Raw genomic sequence first — 17,622 nt, forward strand, 5'->3', positions numbered from 1 at the left:
GACACAGACTCACCATATGTGCAGTATCCTCCCAGACCTAATTTTACATTGCCCCATGGGACTTGAAGGACAGTAAGAACTGGTGCAGATGTGTTGCCTGCTGTGTTGCAAATAATAAAATTCTTTGCCCCTGACCCAAGAGTCTCATGTGTTTTGCCAGCATCTGTGAAACTGAAGCAGGCTAACATGTGATGTAAAATTTCAGATCTTTCATGTCTCTTGACATGCCTGAAATTAAGTCTTCATTGGTCCCAAGTGAGAATTTGGCATGTTTAGTAGAGTCCCTCTTCCTGAACTCCAGTGTTTATCTTCTTAGCAATGTGAAACTGCAGAAGATTTTGTTCTGCTTTTCATTCACTTTTTGTTTAGCCTCTTAACCTCTCACCCTGAGCATCTTAAGAAATCAGCTAACACTTTGAGGGGAAAAACCTGCCGAGGAAGGGTTCTTCTCTTCTCTCTAGGTTTTGTCACCTCAAGTCCTGTTACCTGAAAATCTATATAATCCAAGTTTTTATTCTGTCACAGTGAATGTTCTTAAAATTCTCTTGGCTTTTCTATCTTTAAAGTGTAACCTTCTGTCTGAGTTTTCTGACTTGACCCTTATCGCAAAATTCAGGATAAATGATACTCACAGAATATTGGCTCACATATCTGTGTTTCCTTCTCTCCAGGCTCTAGGATCTTCAAGTCCTGGTTGCCCTATCAGCTATGAGGTACCTCCAAAATAAGGTTTATTACTTTTATTCTTTTCTTTACTTTTTTCTTCTCTTTTCTTCACTTCTCCTATTTCTCGCTCCTTCTTGCCCTACATCCCTCCCTTCTTCTTTCTTCCTTATTGCTTTACTTTTAGTCATCACTAGGAGTGTTGTTCTGCCACAAGCTACTGTACTCCATCAACTGACCAGCTGTATAATACTGATGTATCTTATAGACATTTTAATCGAAAGATCATTAAATGAGCATTGAAGTACTTTAGTCAGTGCACCTCTGAAGAGCTAATTTCCTATGTCAATAGCATAGGCAGAATTTAATATCAACACACTGTTTCCACTACATAAATACTTCTTTGTTAAACATGTGAGCAGATTTGATATTTTATAGACTATAATAGTGTATATTGCACTATACAATATGAAATTTTATAAACTCAGCTTATCAGCCCCATTTCTGATGATTACAAAAATTTGATATTGCCAATTCAAGGCAATCAATCATTTCAAGTATAAGACTTGGATTTAGGAATGGCTAAAGGCTTAATTAAATTCAGGTTTCTTTCATTTAGTATTTTCCTTGTGTTGTCTCAGCATTCATATGTACTGTGGATACCACCTAGCATGGTGTCCACCACATGGACATGATGTGCTAGTGATGACAACATCTCTTTTTTTCTTTAGCACAGGTAATACATGGTGATAAATCTGGGGAGTTGAGAGTTCCTTCCCTGCTGACTGAGCCTCCAACCTCATCTCATGTTGTCACTGCTGATCTTTGAGTCACAGACTTATCATTGATCAGTTCCTACTTTGCTCATCTATTTTACATTCTCAGATCTAGGGTTCCCTTGCCTTTTCCTGCTACAGCTCCCTGGTAAGCATCCAGCTCTCAATTCTGAGCAGTCTTTTATGCCCTGTTTAGGCATGTATGGTTATTCCATGTCTCCTCCCTACCCTGTAGGGGATGCGTGAATATTTGAAGGCATATGGTGAGGTTGGCTATATGATTCCCTCTCTCTACCTATGATAATAGTATGATGACCCCATTTGAAATAGGTAATCTGAAATTGCCTCCTGCCAGAAACTCAAATCAGTAATGGGAATAAATGTTTATGCCCTCATAATTTCAGAATTATCTAGAGGTTTGTGTTAATTCTCTTTGGTTGGTTTTCTAAAAAGAGGCCAGACAGCAGGGACCTATCTCTGTTCTTTTCCAATCATATTAAATCTCAGAATAGCTCTGCAATTAACTGTACAGCAGAAAAACTGTTCATGTCACTATGTTTTTTATTTTGGTCTATGTTGTATTATATTTGTGCTGCAGTGCCCTCAAGGTTTGATTTGGATATGCAAGGACAAGTTTTTGATTGCCAGGTCCCTTTTTCTCTCTCATGGTGTTGTGTTCTAAAAATAAAAGTGCTTTTGATTTTAATCTACAATCTCAGTTATGAGTTTAAAAAATAATCTCAGTATTTAATTAACTGCTTTCTTTTGGACTATATCTGCCCTCTTCCAAAGCAATAAATGCTATTCTGACTTGGTAGTGAGCTGTGGTGCACCAAAATTTATGTGCCACTGGAGGGCCAAGAGAAGACACCATTAACAAAATCTGCCAGACTGTGCTGGTGAGATGGGTGGTAGCATTATTGGGAAGATTGATGGTTTCTTTCTGCTGGTCATGGCTCATGGTAGATAAGGCCATAAATATCAATGGTTGGAGAGGCTCCATGTTAATGGGAGCCAAGTGACAATGTTTAACCATCAGAATTCAGGAGATCATAATTACTATAACCAAATGAACAGCCAAGAGTTCTTGATCCACAGTAAGTTGTGGAGATGGTTAATAGGACATGGTGTCTTAGAGGCAAAAGAGTAGAGCAGGCTGTGATGATGGTGGGGTAGGAAGTACCAGGAATTTGTTTCTCTATCTACATGACAGTTGCTCTGGCAGAATCTGTCTGATGTAACTATTTTGGAACTCTGAGATTTAATGAAGGCTTGTGACTCCCAGGGAAAGGCTTGGACAGTAAATGTGGTTAATTTCAGTCAATTCGGCCCTTAGCTCCATGGAAGCTACCCATCTCCCAATACCCTGTTCCCTAGCAGGCAGCCTTTCATACTTTCTTGGAGTAGCTTGCACTCTGCTTACAGGAGCTAGGGTGGGCAATAAGAATCCTACCCTCCAAATATCAGGAATTTGTGCTGCAAAGATGCAGACACAGAAGCAGACAACCAGAGTCCTGGATCTAGTAAGTCCACTGTGAACTGGCCAGAGTCTTGGATAAAGTTCAGTCACAGTAGGCTTACTGGATGCATAGACCCCACGCAGTGGTCATTTCCCTAATCAGTGATGTATATATGGAATTTATATACTTGAAAGTTGGAGTAACATTCACATTAAGCCCCTAATCTATTCTGGGGTAGAGATATAGTGGGAAGGACCAAGTGGAATTCTCTAAAAAGCACCTCTTCTCGCACATGCACTCACACACAGAACCAAGACTTAAACCAGAAACAATATTATTTTCTAGGGGAGATTAGGCTTAAATAAAAATAATAATAATAGTGATAATAATAAAGGCTCAAATAATGAAGAAGCCTTACTGTGGAGAGTGGTGATCCCTATCACATCTGCATATAATTTACCAGAATATCCCCTGCAGAAATAGAATGCATCCTGTAGAATAACTGTAGATGCTGGATACCTACATGTGTAAGACACATCTGCTCCAGAACATGGAAGATAAACCTTACAAAGATTCAGGGACCTGACACCATAGTGAAATTTTTAGGGGTCCAGTCTCTGGAGGCAGGCCAGGATATTTCCTCCAAAATAAAAGACAAATTTCTGTACTTTGAAATACCTATGACAAAATATGAAGCATAGTAATTGGGAAGCCTCTTTGTGTTATGGAGGCATCACATTCAACACCTAGTAACACTAATCTGGCCCATAAACCAGGTGGCACAGAAGGCTGCTAGCCTTAAGTAGGGACAGAGAGGAAGGGGTTCTGCATCAAGTCCTGGCAATTTTCTAACAACTCTCTCTCCTTTCAGGTGCCCTCTTCCCTCTTTCACATGTGTTGCTCCAAAATACACATGTGATCACTTGCTTTATATAGTATTCAAAATAAATGTAAACCTTTCATGTCCCTTCAAGACCTGACTCCCATCTCTCTATACAGGATTCTCTCTTACTATTCTCACTTCCTGTCCTGCACTTGTGAACATACCACACTCACACACTACCCATGACCAGCTACTCTTATATTTCTCAATATGACATACTCTTTGCAAGTGCTAGTTCTTCTATTTGCAACTAATTTTAACTGACATCATTTTCATTCCCAGCTCATCTGAAAAATTAACTGTCTTGTATTCCCAGGTCAAATTTAGGTCACTTCCTTCTGGGTAAATTTTTCTAACCTCTCTTCTAATACTTCCCATCTTCCTTAACTAACAGCTCAATTCAGTTAGCATATGTCAGCTCTAGTTAAATATGCCTGACACATTTATCATACAGTATGTTAATTGATTCTTTATATCTTTGTCTCCTCTAGATTATTAGATCCCTTGGAGGTAGAGACAATAATTTACTCACCTTATACTACCAGCACTTTTCATGGTGCTTGCTACCTGGGGAAAACACTGTTATTTATTGAATGAATGAATGATTTAATGAATCATAAGTGATACCCTAGGTTTTCCAAATATTTTGTTGAAATTCTCCCTTTTAGCAGCAAATTCCCTTCACCTTAACCTTTTTTCAAAACCTTCTACCTTTCCATTTTAACTGAAATTGCACTCTATGTCAAGAACACCACTCCCTTTATAGCCCTCTCTGTGAAGGATACCTTTTTAACCACAAACCCTCCACATGCCACAGGGCACTGACACATTCTAAACATTGTTATTTTTTCCACTTTTTAGATGAGAATTATTCTACCTGTTGGCACACTCCTTCACTTTTGAATCTTATAGAATACTGCTAAATAACTTCTACTTCTTTGTCATAGATTTTTACTGATTTCTAAGTTACAACCTCACATTTCAGCAAAGGTGAATTTTCCCATAATTGCAAATATAATGGCAATTCTAATGCCCATATGAATGACAAGTCAAAGAGCCCAACCTCATATTTCATGGACTCAATTCAAATGTCTCTTATTTGCCTTCCATTTTAGCTATGTCCTCTGACATCCATTTCACATAACCCAGATGTGTTCCATGTCATAAATATTAATTTAAAGATGAGGGTCTCTGAATTTAATCCCCTGTTCTTCCAATTCTTTCATACTCCTATTTCCAGTAACCATACTCCTTGATCTCATTATGTTCTTGACTTCTTTTTCCTTTCCATTTGAACCTGGTTGATCAAAGTTCCTCTTAGATTCATTTCTTTTGATAACAAGTCTGAATTCAAAATGAATAACCACATTAGTCAGGAGTTCTCATTTGAAATATTAGGTATTGACAACAGATGATTTAAATCAAAACAGGAATTCATTGAATTTTCTGTAGGTAGCTCATGAAATCAGAACTAGAGATGGAGAAGCAGATTCCATAGACTGTGCACCCATGTCCACAGCCAACATTATCCCACCAATATGCTCTACTGAAGATTCCTTTTGAGGCACTAATAACTACTAGATGAATTGGCTTGTACCAAAAACAGAGTTTCACTGTACACCAGATATCACTAATGTCATCATGTGCTATAATTAGATTCTTTTGCAATACTTTTTCTACCACAAAAGTTTTTCTATTGTTTCTTAGTAAATTTTGTTACTAAAACCAAAATCAAAATCCAGGACAGGTACATCCGATTGGATGAGGATCACTGGACTTGTTCATGCCCTATTAAAAAGGGATTCTGGGATATTGAGTAATAACTGTTTTCAGCTTGCATAGTTGGAGCTGTCTCATCAAGACTCATAAATTGCTCATTCAGTAGAATATATCCAAAAAGGCTAAGTGCCGGTTTCAACTTATAATTCAAAGGAATATCTTTTATATTATCTGGTGAAACCATTTTTCCCCTTGGGCTTAAAGCTTCTAAAGCAGCTAAGATCTCAAATATAGAGACAAGAAGAAATATTTTTGTAAATTGAAAAGTTTGATGAAATCATAATATATATCCTTTCATCTTCTCCATTTTAATTTTTTAGCAGTGAATTCAGTCCACATTTCTAAACCCAAATTTAAATTTCTTTGTAACTAATTCTCTAATCTTATTCCTTCCTAGTATTTGAATACCTTGTTAAACCATTTGATAGCACCAGTGACTTATCATTGACTATCAGTATTAGTCAGGATAGGCTAGAATTTGCTAAGGACAAAACAATCTTACTGTCTCAATTACTGAACAGAGCAAATGTTTCCTCTCATTCCTATTATAGGTACAAAGCTTGATAAGGTAGAGATAAGAGGCTCCACTGTACAAATCACTTAGAACCACACATGATAGAAGCTTCACTGTCTTGTAGTTGTGCCACTGGAACATGAATCTTGCTCAGTTGCTACAGCAGGGGAAGATAAACCTGAAGGGCAGTGCTGACATTCATTAGTTTCTCTCATTACCCTTTGGTCAGATGTCATCATATCACATTATCTTAACTGCCTAACTACAAGAGGGTAAGAAAATGCAGGACAATAGAATGTTTAGAATGCACCAATCTATTACAAGATTTATTCTCCTAGACAAAGAAAAGTACCTCTCAAAATTCAACTGCTGACAAGATTTCCCATTTCTATGATGCTTCAGGGAAAATCCACTCAAGGGTGAATGCTATAGCAGTTCAGTTTCTATTGGTGCAAGCATACCTTGCAGAGCCACTTTTTAAGGGTTAATTATTTTCTCCTGAGACAACTGCTCATAGGAAATGTCTTACAAGTGACAATACTGACAAAATAGGCACACACAGAATGTGAAACACTTGGTGGTGGGTTTATTTTTGCTATTGTGACCCCTAGAAGGGATTCCTTAACATTCCAAAGAACACTGAGGCCCCCAGTGACTTCACTAAACTGGCTGCTCTCTGAACTATGTTGGAACCAAGCTCCCACCCTCTGGCGTATGGGAAACTTGCAAAAGAATCTATCTGATTTGTCAGTTCTCCAGGTACTAATAGCCTCTGGGCCCCTGGGATTCTGTCATGTTCACTGAAATCAGGGAGACTTTTTGGATTATAGTATATTCTCCTAGCACTCATTCTATAGAAAACAAGCCAAGAAAGCATTGTTTTAAGATACTAGCACTTTATTAATCAAAATATTTCATAATGCCTTAGTGAGTGAAGTATTTTTAGGACATCCCTACATGTCCTGGTTCCTGGAAGTAACTAAGGAATGGGTGTTTGGATTTCACATGATATGCTCGCTCCAATATGCCTATCTACCTCACTTATTGAATTTCTTCCTCATTATTTCAGTAAATTTCTGGCATCATAGAGAACAACATGGATTCCTGGATAAGAGCAAGGCATCTTCAGCCTAGTTGTAAGCCCCAGTTCTGCTGCTTACTGTGTCAATTTCCCTGCTCTCCTTTTCCCCACCTGTGCAATCAAGTATAATAATCCCATTTACCTGTTATATATGTTGTAATAAATAAATGAATTAATCCATGTATAACACTTAAACAGAGCTTAGAATATACAAAGGAATCAATAAAAATAAATAATAAATATCTAAAATTTATTATAAGCCACTATTGAGTCCATGATTTATGAAAAAAACTGAGCAAAAAATTAGAAAGACTTCAAATTGCCTAAATTAATTGTTTCATTAATGCCTAAGATACAAGATGAATCCCCTATACACACCTAGAATTTGGTTTGAATGTCAAGACTAATGATGATACAAAAGCACCAAGAGATTACTTACAAAGTGAGGCTTCAGGAGAGCAGACAGGCCCCCAAGCAGGTCCAAAAATGGCTTGAGAGAGCAGAGAGTGGCAATTGGTTTGGGGTTTTATGGTGATTAGGTGATGTGGTTATAATGATGGTTCCCTAACATGACTAGGGCTTGTATGTTTTGAATATCTTACCAGTACCAAAGGAGGGAACACCTGGGCTTACTTATCAGTATTCCCAGATGTACAGCAAAAGTGAAATTGGGAAGAGTGGGGCTTGAAAGCTGTCAGTAGTCAAATATCATAAAGTCAGACTCTTCATGACATTAGTACAATGAATTCAGGACTTTGTATAAGTATACCAGCATTGATAAATTTTCACCAATATAAATATATGTTCTCTGCAATTTATAACTATAAACATAATAATAATAAATATACCACTTATTAAGTACCTATTTTGTCTCAGGCACTGTGCTCTTAAAGGAATTACACAGAGTGGTCCATATAACAGGCATAGAAACCAAAGTTTAGAGAAATTAAACCATTTGCCTGAACTAATAATACCTTTAAAAAGTCAATGAAAGAAGAAGAATGCAGAACAAAGTGGTCTGTCAGATTCCAAAGCCTCTAACTTTGTTATTGTGACATAATGCTGTTCTGGTAAACATGCTACATTCCATTTAATTCTGAAATTATAATCCAGAAAAAAAAAATCTGGGCTAAGACATTCAAAAATTACTGAAATTAGTAAAGAGAAACAAAAGGTAACACTTTCATTTGCATGTAAGTTTGAATGAAATTTGCTAAACTTCCTTCAGATATGGCTTAATATCACTTCAGGAAGATGTCTACTTCCTAATTCCTGGAACCTATGAATATGTTGTATCACACAGCAAAGGTGAATTAAGGTTTCATATGAAATTAAGATTGCTAATCAGGTGACAAAATAATGAGATTATCCTAGATTATCTGGGTAGGCCTGATGTAATAAGAAGAGTCCTTACAAGTAGGATCAGGAGGCAGAATTAGAGTCAGAGCCAGACTTGGCCAGCCATTGCTGGCTCTGAACATGGAAGGGGGCTGTGGACAAAGGAATGCAGATGGCCTCTAGAACTGTAAAAGTCAAAGAATGGATTCACCCTGAGAGCTACCGGGAGGAACAAAGCCCCACTGATTCCTTGATTTTTGCCCAGTAAGATGCATTTCAGATTCCTGACCTCCAGGACTGTAAGATAATAAACTATTTTTTTTCTTTTTCTTTCCCAATGAGTTTTTGGCAATTTGTTAAAATAGCTATAGAAAAATTATACATATTTTGTTACCAGACATGGGATGCTGCTATAATAGATACATAAAATGTACAAATGGCTTTGGAATTAGGCTGTGGGAAGATACCAGACAAATTTCAAAGAGTATGAAAGAAAAGGCCTAGTGTGTCCTTAAACAGACTATAGAGATATAGAGGTCAAGGACTTTTCTAGTGATGACACAGTGTAATAGGAAAGAACCTTTGTATTCTAGTACAAGTTAATCACTAAAGGGATATTGCCTATAAGTTTAAATTATACACAATGGCCCATATCTGGGAACCTTGCCTCCCAGGTAATGAGCATTAAGCTATAATACCTTTGTTTAACTCACAGGAAACATCCTGATCAGGCCCATCTGTGAATGGCTGCAGGAAGGAAGAAATTAACACATCCCCTCTGAAGTATGGCCAGAACCAGGACTTTACCTCCACTCTTTTAGTATAAAAGAAGTCTACATTCTAACTCGGGAAAGATGGTTCTTTGGGACACTAGTTCACAACCTTCTCAATCTGCTGGCTTTCCAAATAAAGTCACTGTTCCTTGCCCCAGCATCTTGACTCTCAATTGATTGGCCTGTTGTGTGGTGAGCAGTACAAGCTTACACTCGGTAACAAATTTTGGCAAGCCAGACAGGAGCGTTGCTGCTCTTGGGTAGCTGGCCCTTGTTGGGGAATTTGGGGGTAAGGCCCTAGCACCTGCTGGTCCTTACCACTTGTCCTAAGGATATTCCCTTCAAAATTCCCCTGAGCAACACTGGCTGCCCCAGTGCTTGGCAGTTGGAGCAAGGAATCAACATCCGGGAGCTGACAGGCTCAATACAGTACAGTAAGCGGTTCTGGTGTATACTCTCTTTCCTCCATTTGGGACTTTTTTCTCTGGAATAAGCCAATTTGTTTTGTCTTTGAGTGTGGTGCCCTGTTGAAGAGAGGAATAGTTGCTAGGCTTTAACTGAATTTGTGAACTGGTTTGTTTGCCTCTGTTCTGTGTTTTTTCATGTTGGAATTTGTGCTTTTGGTGCTGGAATTTGTGCTTTTGATGCTTTGCCATTCTTGAACTTATAAATATGGGAAATACTCCATCTGTCCCTAAGGAAAGCCCTTTGGGGTATATCTTAAATAAATGGGCAAAATATAGCTGCAAGCCTATAACTTAAGAAGGAGATGATATTCTGTTGTAACAATGTGTGGCCCTGATATATGTTATCAGAAGAGCTATGGTCCCTTAAGGGCTTACTCAATTACTATACAATCTTGCTATTGAAATTGCTTTGTAAAAGAGCAGGGGAAAATGATGAGATTCCATACACAAAAGCATTTATGCTATTACATCAGGAGGAAAAGAAGTCAGATGGCTGCAGCCTTATGGTGCAGCAGTATGGAAGGAAACCCAAGGGAAAATCTGTTCTACAAGAGGGAAAGGGAGAAAATGAGAGTGAAGACATGTTACTTCAAAACTTAAACTCCCCTCCAGCTGATGCTGCTGTACAAGCAGCAGTTCTGACTACCCCTGTGCCACTAATATATTTACTCCTTCCGCCACCTCCTGTTTCCCCTACTTATGGGGATCAATTAGAAGTTTCTATGTTAAACCCCAGGGCATAGGGACTTAGTTTGGTATCACCATCTAAAACATGACCGTTTTAGTTTTAGCTTTAGTCTCAATTTAGACTGGAAGCCACTTCCAGAGCAGGATAATTTCCCTTGTGTTGATATCCTGTAGGAAGCCTTAATGCAAATGGCCAACCAGATGGGTTTCTATGGATGCACAATCCATTCTCAACTTCAGATTTGTTTAACTGGAAAAAAAAATATAAACCTCCTTACAGAGAAGACCCCATCTGCATGACTGAACTTTTTACTTCTATCTTTGTCACTCACCATCCCTCATACTCTTATGAATATGATGTTTACTGGAGATGAAAGGATGGTCATTGATAAGGCCAGGGAAGAAGTATACCAACTCCACCTAACATACCCAAATGGTACACCTGAAGCCCACTTGGCAGTACCCAAACCTGAACCAAATTGGGACCCCAATGAGGGAGGAATGCTCTTATTAGAGCACTACCATAAATGCCTCTTGTCAGGGCTTTGAATAGGGGAACAAAGCAAAAGAGTTTGAACAAAATTCAATAAATTTAGCAAAAAACAAATGAAGACTCCTCTGAATTTTTGGAAAGGATTTATCAGACCTACAGACATTATACTGATGCAGATCCCAAGGCCCCTGAAAACACTAGAAGGGTAAACTTGAACTTTTGGGGGCAAAGTGCCTCAGATATCAGGAGAAAGTTGTAAAAGTTAGATGGTGTATTTGGAATAAACCCTTCTCAATTGGTAGATATGGCTTTTAAAGTGTTTAACAACAGGAAACAACAAAAGAAGAAAGAAGATGCAAAATGAAACACCACTTTCCTGACAGTGGCATTGGAATCCCAGAAGGTGAGTAACCTAAAGAGAAGTAAGCCACCATTGGGGAAGGAACCATGTGCTTACTGTAAGGAGGAAGGACATTGGGAAAAATAATTCCCCTAGGCTAAAACATAAGAAGAAAACAATAAAAGAAAGACGAGAGCTTCTCATGGTAGAGAGGAACACTCTGATGATGAATGAAGAGGCCTAAGGGCTCCCTTGGACTTGAGGCATCCAATTCCAATTTCCCCACAGGAGCTCCAGGTAAAATTGACAGTGGGGAATGAGTTGATTAACTTTGATAGAAACAGATTCAACATACTCTGTGATAAACACCAAGGTGACACAGGAAACATCTCAATCCATCCTCATCATGGGAGTCTCTGGAGGAGTGCAAAATCATTCATTCTCACAACCTCTAAAATGCCAACTAGGGGACCTCAACCTGAAACATAGTTTCTTATATACATCAGAGTGTCCAATCCCTGTTTTGAGCTGAGGTCTCCTTTGTAGAAAAGGACAGAGGGCCAAAGAGTGGGGTTTCACTATTGATCACACTTCGCCTGGCTGCAAATGTAGTGTACAATTGTTTTGATTCCTGAGGCACTCTTTGACTGTGCTGCAGCACATTAATAATAGTACTAATTACAGGAGAGAGCCACCTTACAATGGATTCAAAAGTATATAATGAGGCCTAACATGTAAAAGACCATCTGGTGAGCCACTCAGAATTGCATGATTTGTACCAAAAATAACCAAAGACTTCTGTCAGACCTCCCCAGCTGGGGACTCAACACAGAGGAACTTGCCCCTCCAAGGACCAACAAATAAACTTTACTCAAATGCCTCGATTTGCAGGAGATTATAGATACCTGCTAGTCTTTGTGGACACTTTTTCAGGATGGGTGGAGCCACATCCCACCCAGACAGAAAAAGCCTCTGAAGTGGTTAAGCCCTCCTTAAGGAAATTATTCCCCCATTTGGACTGCCTAACACACTTCAAAGTGACAGTGAGCCTGCTTTTATCGCTACTGTAATGAAAAAGGTACAAATTAATTGGAAACTGTCAATACATTCATCCTGGAGACCACAATCAACAGGAAAAACCGAGAAAATGGATCATACATTAAAAAGGAGCATTGCTAAAATATGTTGAGACTAATTAACTTGGGATAAGTCCTTGCCAGTTGCCCCACTAGGGATCAGAGTGGCTCCCAGAAGCAGGTTTAAATTAAGTCCCTTTGAAACATTGTACGGTAGGCCATTCCAGGTGTCTGCCCAGGTGGGAGAATGTATAAATGCTCTAAAAGACCTTAGCAGTTGCCTATTATGTTAAAACTTTGGGCACTACACTAACCTCTGTTCATGAGTTTGCCTCCAACAGGTCTACCTATCCAACTAAAGTAGCCTTACATGATTTCCAACCTGGAGACTGAGTCCTCCTTAAAACGTGGAGAAAACAAGGGCCTGAACTTCAGCTGATTGTAACATGAACAGGACCACTTTTGGTATTACTTACCATGCACTCGTCTGTCAAGTTAGCTTGGGTAAAGCCATAGCTTCATCACACTCAGATTAAAAAAAGCACCACTGTCATCAGAAAATTACCCAATTCCTGAGAGGTCTGGAGAACAATGGGTTTGTGAACCCTTAGAAGACTTAAGGTTGCTGTTTATAAGTGATAAGTATTGAGATTGTAATTTCATTGTAGCTGGAGAAGGGTCAAACTACTTGTTTAATCTTGTTCAAGTGAATAGCACAGGAATCTAGTGTAATTATGGCATAGTCAGAAAGTTAAAATTAATACAGATGTATTGGGAACTGGAACCAAAACCCCAAGTTCAATCACAAATTAGACAACAAAGTACTAAACGGTTTCATCAGGTTCAAATGGTTATAGATAAGAAAGGAAAGAGGATTGTACTACTGACTAAAGATTCTAAGAAATATTCTCTGTCCAAAGCTGATCAATTCCATTCCATAATTACCTCTTTGTCACCCCCCATTCAGCAGGAAATAGCCAGGACAAACTTCATCCCTTTTCCCACATGATTGTGGATGGACCATTGACAGTGGGGAATTGTAATAAGGAAGGACCTTTGTATTCTAATACAAGTTAATCACTAAAGGGATGTTGTCTATATTTAAATTACACATAATGGCCCATCTCTGGGAACCTGCCTTCCAGGTAATGAGACTTAAGCTAAAATACATTTGTTTAGCTTGTAGGAGACATCCTGACCAAGCCCACCTGCAAATGGCTGCAGGAAGGAAGAAATTAGCACGTCCCCTCTGGAGTCTAGCTGATACCAGGACTTTACCCCCTCCCCTTTTAGGATAAAAGAAATCTGAGTTCTAACTCAGGGAAGATAGTTCTTTGGGATACTAGTCAACCATCTTCTTGGTCTGCTGGCTTTCCAAATAAAGTCACTATTTCTTGCCCCAACACCTTGTCTCTCAATTGATTGTCCTGTGGTAAGCAGTATGAGCTTGGACTCAGTAACAACAGAAGGAAGTGGGAAATATGGTAAAGAAAACACATATTGCCTTAGAAAATACTTAAATCATCATGAACATACTGTTGGTAGAAATATGGACACTAAAGAGGCTGCTGCTGAGAGGTCAGGAGGAACTGAGGAACATGGCATTAGAAATTGGAGGAAAGGAGATCCTTGTCATATATGGCAGAATACATAGCAGGATTGTGTCCTGCAGTTATGTGGAAGAAGAACTTATGAATTATGAAACTGGACATTTAGCTGAGACTTCCAAGCATAGTATTGAAGGTATGGCCTAGATTCTTCTTTCTGCTCATGGTAAAATCCCAGTGGAAAAAGATAAATTGAGGAAAGAACAATTAAACAAAGAGAAAATAGAGCTTGATGATTTGGAAACTTCTCCTCTAGATTTCAAAAGGATTAAAATTAAGATATTCACTGCTTGGAGAGTATATTCTTTAGAAAAGACCACGTATGTTATTGGAAAATCTTTTGCTAATACCTTAGAAAGACAACAGATAAGAATATTCAGTCAAAGAAAAAGCTCCTTGAAAAGATTAAGCATATGACTCAGAGATCTTCTCAACCATCTCAGCAGAAGCCAAAATATAGATGGCATTATCTAGGAGCATCATGTCTAATGGAGTGATTTCCTGTGACAACATAGAAGACCTGTGAAGTTCTTGAGAATGCAATTTTAACTGAAAAAGTACAGAGACAACACCATAAAAGAAAGCTGTCAGACATTAAAGATTCTACATTCAAGAGCATGCTGATAAAACTACTCAGTGGTAAATACATGCTACCCTTCATGAAAAAGATAGGATGATTTAGAGGACAGAGCCTGTAGCCCAGAGGGTGGAGACACAAGATATCAAGTTTCATTATCTGGCTTTAAAATTAAATGGAGGGCTGAGCCTGCACGTCAGGAGCCTGTGCTCCACAACGGGAGAGGCCATAACAGTGAGAGGTCCGTGTACCGCAAAAAAAAAAAAAAAACCCAAAAAAACAAAAAACAAATAAAACTAAATGGAGTTTCCCTAGATGGATTTTAAAATTGCTTGGGACAGTTGACTCATTTTGCCTTCCATTTTCTCATTTTTTGAATGGGAATGTTTATAATTGGTTCCTATTCTTGTTCCACCATTGTATTTTAGAAGTAGGTAGCTTGTTTCTTGAATTTCACAATTCACAGATGGAGAGAAATTTTGCCTCCAAATTAAGCATATCCCTAGCCTTGCCCAGATCTGATTTAGTTGATGAGATTTAGGACTTTTTAACTGATAAATTTAGACCATATTTTGGACTTTGAGTTGAGGCTGTAATGGTGGGAGACCTATGGGGGTGTTGAAATGGGTTAAATATATTTTGCAAGTAGGAAAAATGTGAATCTTTGGACACTGGAGGGCATACTGTGGAACACAGAACAGTTGTCTCACAAAAATGTCCACACCTTATTCCTCAATATCTGTGAAATATGTTATTTCACATGTCAAAGGGAAACTAAGGTTGCATATAGAATTAAGGTTGCTGATCAGCTGACTTTAAGGTAGAAAAATTATTCTGAGTCATGGAATGCTGCCACCCTCTAGAAGCTGGTAAAGGTAAGGAAATACATTCTTCCCTAGACTTTCCAGAAAGGAACGCAACCCAACTGACATCTTTATTTTAGCCAAATGAAATATATTTCTTACTTTTGATCTCCAGATTTGTATGGTTTTAAGCTAATAAGTGTGTGATAATTTGTTACAGCAGCCATAGAATACTAGTACTACCTTTTACCCCAAACAAAATTCCTTCAGGAAGTCAAAAACAATAGTTCTTTACTTTCTTCAAAGAAATAATTTAAAGCTGAATTTTTATTATCTATCTTTAATTGAGAAATCTAATTCATTAATTCACCATTATATATTTCTCTACCCCCTTAGGTTTTCACATGTCAACTTCAAATGAACGTATCTTTTTTCTGTAGTTGCTTTAGACATAAATCATAGAAACTGCTTACTATATAATAATCTTAAATTTGAGTTATTATGATCCAGATTGGTTAAAAGGTTTATCTGTGATATGAATTTCTATAGAGAAAAAGTAAAAGACTGATACTAGAATTGAATTAAGCTTACTATTATTTTATGTTTAAGGAGATATCAAATAGGTAAGATTAATAAAGTAAAGAAAGAAGCAGAACATTTTTATAAGCCTCCTGATTTTTACAAATAGCACTAGGTTCTTTGTGTACTATAAGTAAACATGCTACATTCCTACTGAAAGGTGCTTGCAGCTTAAAGAAAATAACAAATAACCAACTATATATAATTCAAGAAGACTGTAGTAACTGATATAATGAAAATTTCAACAAAGGGCTTTGGAGACACAAAGAAATGAGGAATAGATGCTTAGAATTTATAGATTTAGCAATTTATTCTAAGTTAACAAAGGTCATCTAATGCTTTAATTTCATATGGTTATACAGGAAAGAATTTTTTTTAAATAAATTAAAATATTACTTTAAAAGTATCAGGAGGTATGGCCAAGATGGAGGAGTAGGGAAACGCTGAGCTCACGTCTTCCCATGGGCACACCAAAATTACAACTATTTACAGAGCAACTATCTATGAGAATGACTTAAAGACTGACAGAAAAGATTTTCCACAACTAAAGATATGAAGAAGCAACCACAATGAAATGAGTGGTAGGGGCAGAAATGCAGTAGAGTCAAGACCCACACCCCCAGGTGGAAACCCACAAATGAGAGGATAATCACAATTGCAGAGGTTCTCCCCAAAGAGCATGGGTTGTGAGCCCCACATCGGGCCCTCAGCCCAGGGGTGATGCACCTAGGAAACAAGCCCCAAGAACATCTGGCTTTGAAGGCTAGTGGGACTTGTGTACAGGAGAGCTGGAGGGCTGTAGAAAATAGAGTCTCTAAAGGGTCTCTGTTTAAATGGTGTGTGAGTCCCAGTGCAGAAGCAGTAATTTGAAAGGAGCCTGGATTAGGCCCACTTGCTGAACTTGGGGAGCCTCCTGGAGAGGCAGAAGGCAACTGGGACTCCCCCAGGGGACAAAGACACTGGCAGCAGCTATTTTAGGGAGTTTGTTCTACCCGGAAGACACTGGTGCTGGCAAGTGCAATTTTGGAGTCTTCTCTCTAGTCTATTAGTGCCAGGGATTTACCCACCTTCTAGTGGGCTGGCACCAGCCCTGGGTACCCCTGGGACCTGGGTCGAACCACCAGTGGACCAGGATCCACCATGCAAGACAGGGCCTGGCAGACAACTGGGCCATGGTCCAGCCCCTGCTAACCAGCTTGCCCACAATAGTCAGCCCCTCCATAACAGAAGTGTCCATGCAGCCCACATAGGAGGCACCCCTAGAGCATATCGCACTGGTGACCAGAGGGGAGTGTGCTACTAAGCCAATAGGACATCTCCTGCATAAGGCCACTTCTCAAAAATTGGGGAACATAGTCCATCTACCTAATAATAGAAATAAACATGGAGAACTAGGCAAAATGAGGATACAGAAGAATATATTCCAAATGAAAGACTAAGAAAAACTAAGCAAAGTGGAAAAAGCAATCTACCTGATAAAAGAATTCAAGGTAGGGCTTCCCTGGTGACGCAGTGGTTGAGAGTCTGCATGCTGATGCAGGGGACACGGGTTTGTGCCCCGGTCCAGGAAGATCCCACATGCCGTGGAGCAGCTGGGCCCGTGAACCATGGCCGCTGAGCCTGTGTGTCCGGAGCCTGTGCTCCGCAACGGGAGAGGCCACAACAGTGAGAGGCCCACATACCGCAAAAAAAAAAAAAAAAAAATCAAGGTAATGATCATAAAGAT

Source organism: Leucopleurus acutus, assembly GCF_964270905.1.
Source record: "Leucopleurus acutus genome assembly, chromosome: 5".
Lineage (NCBI taxonomy): Eukaryota > Metazoa > Chordata > Mammalia > Artiodactyla > Delphinidae > Leucopleurus > Leucopleurus acutus.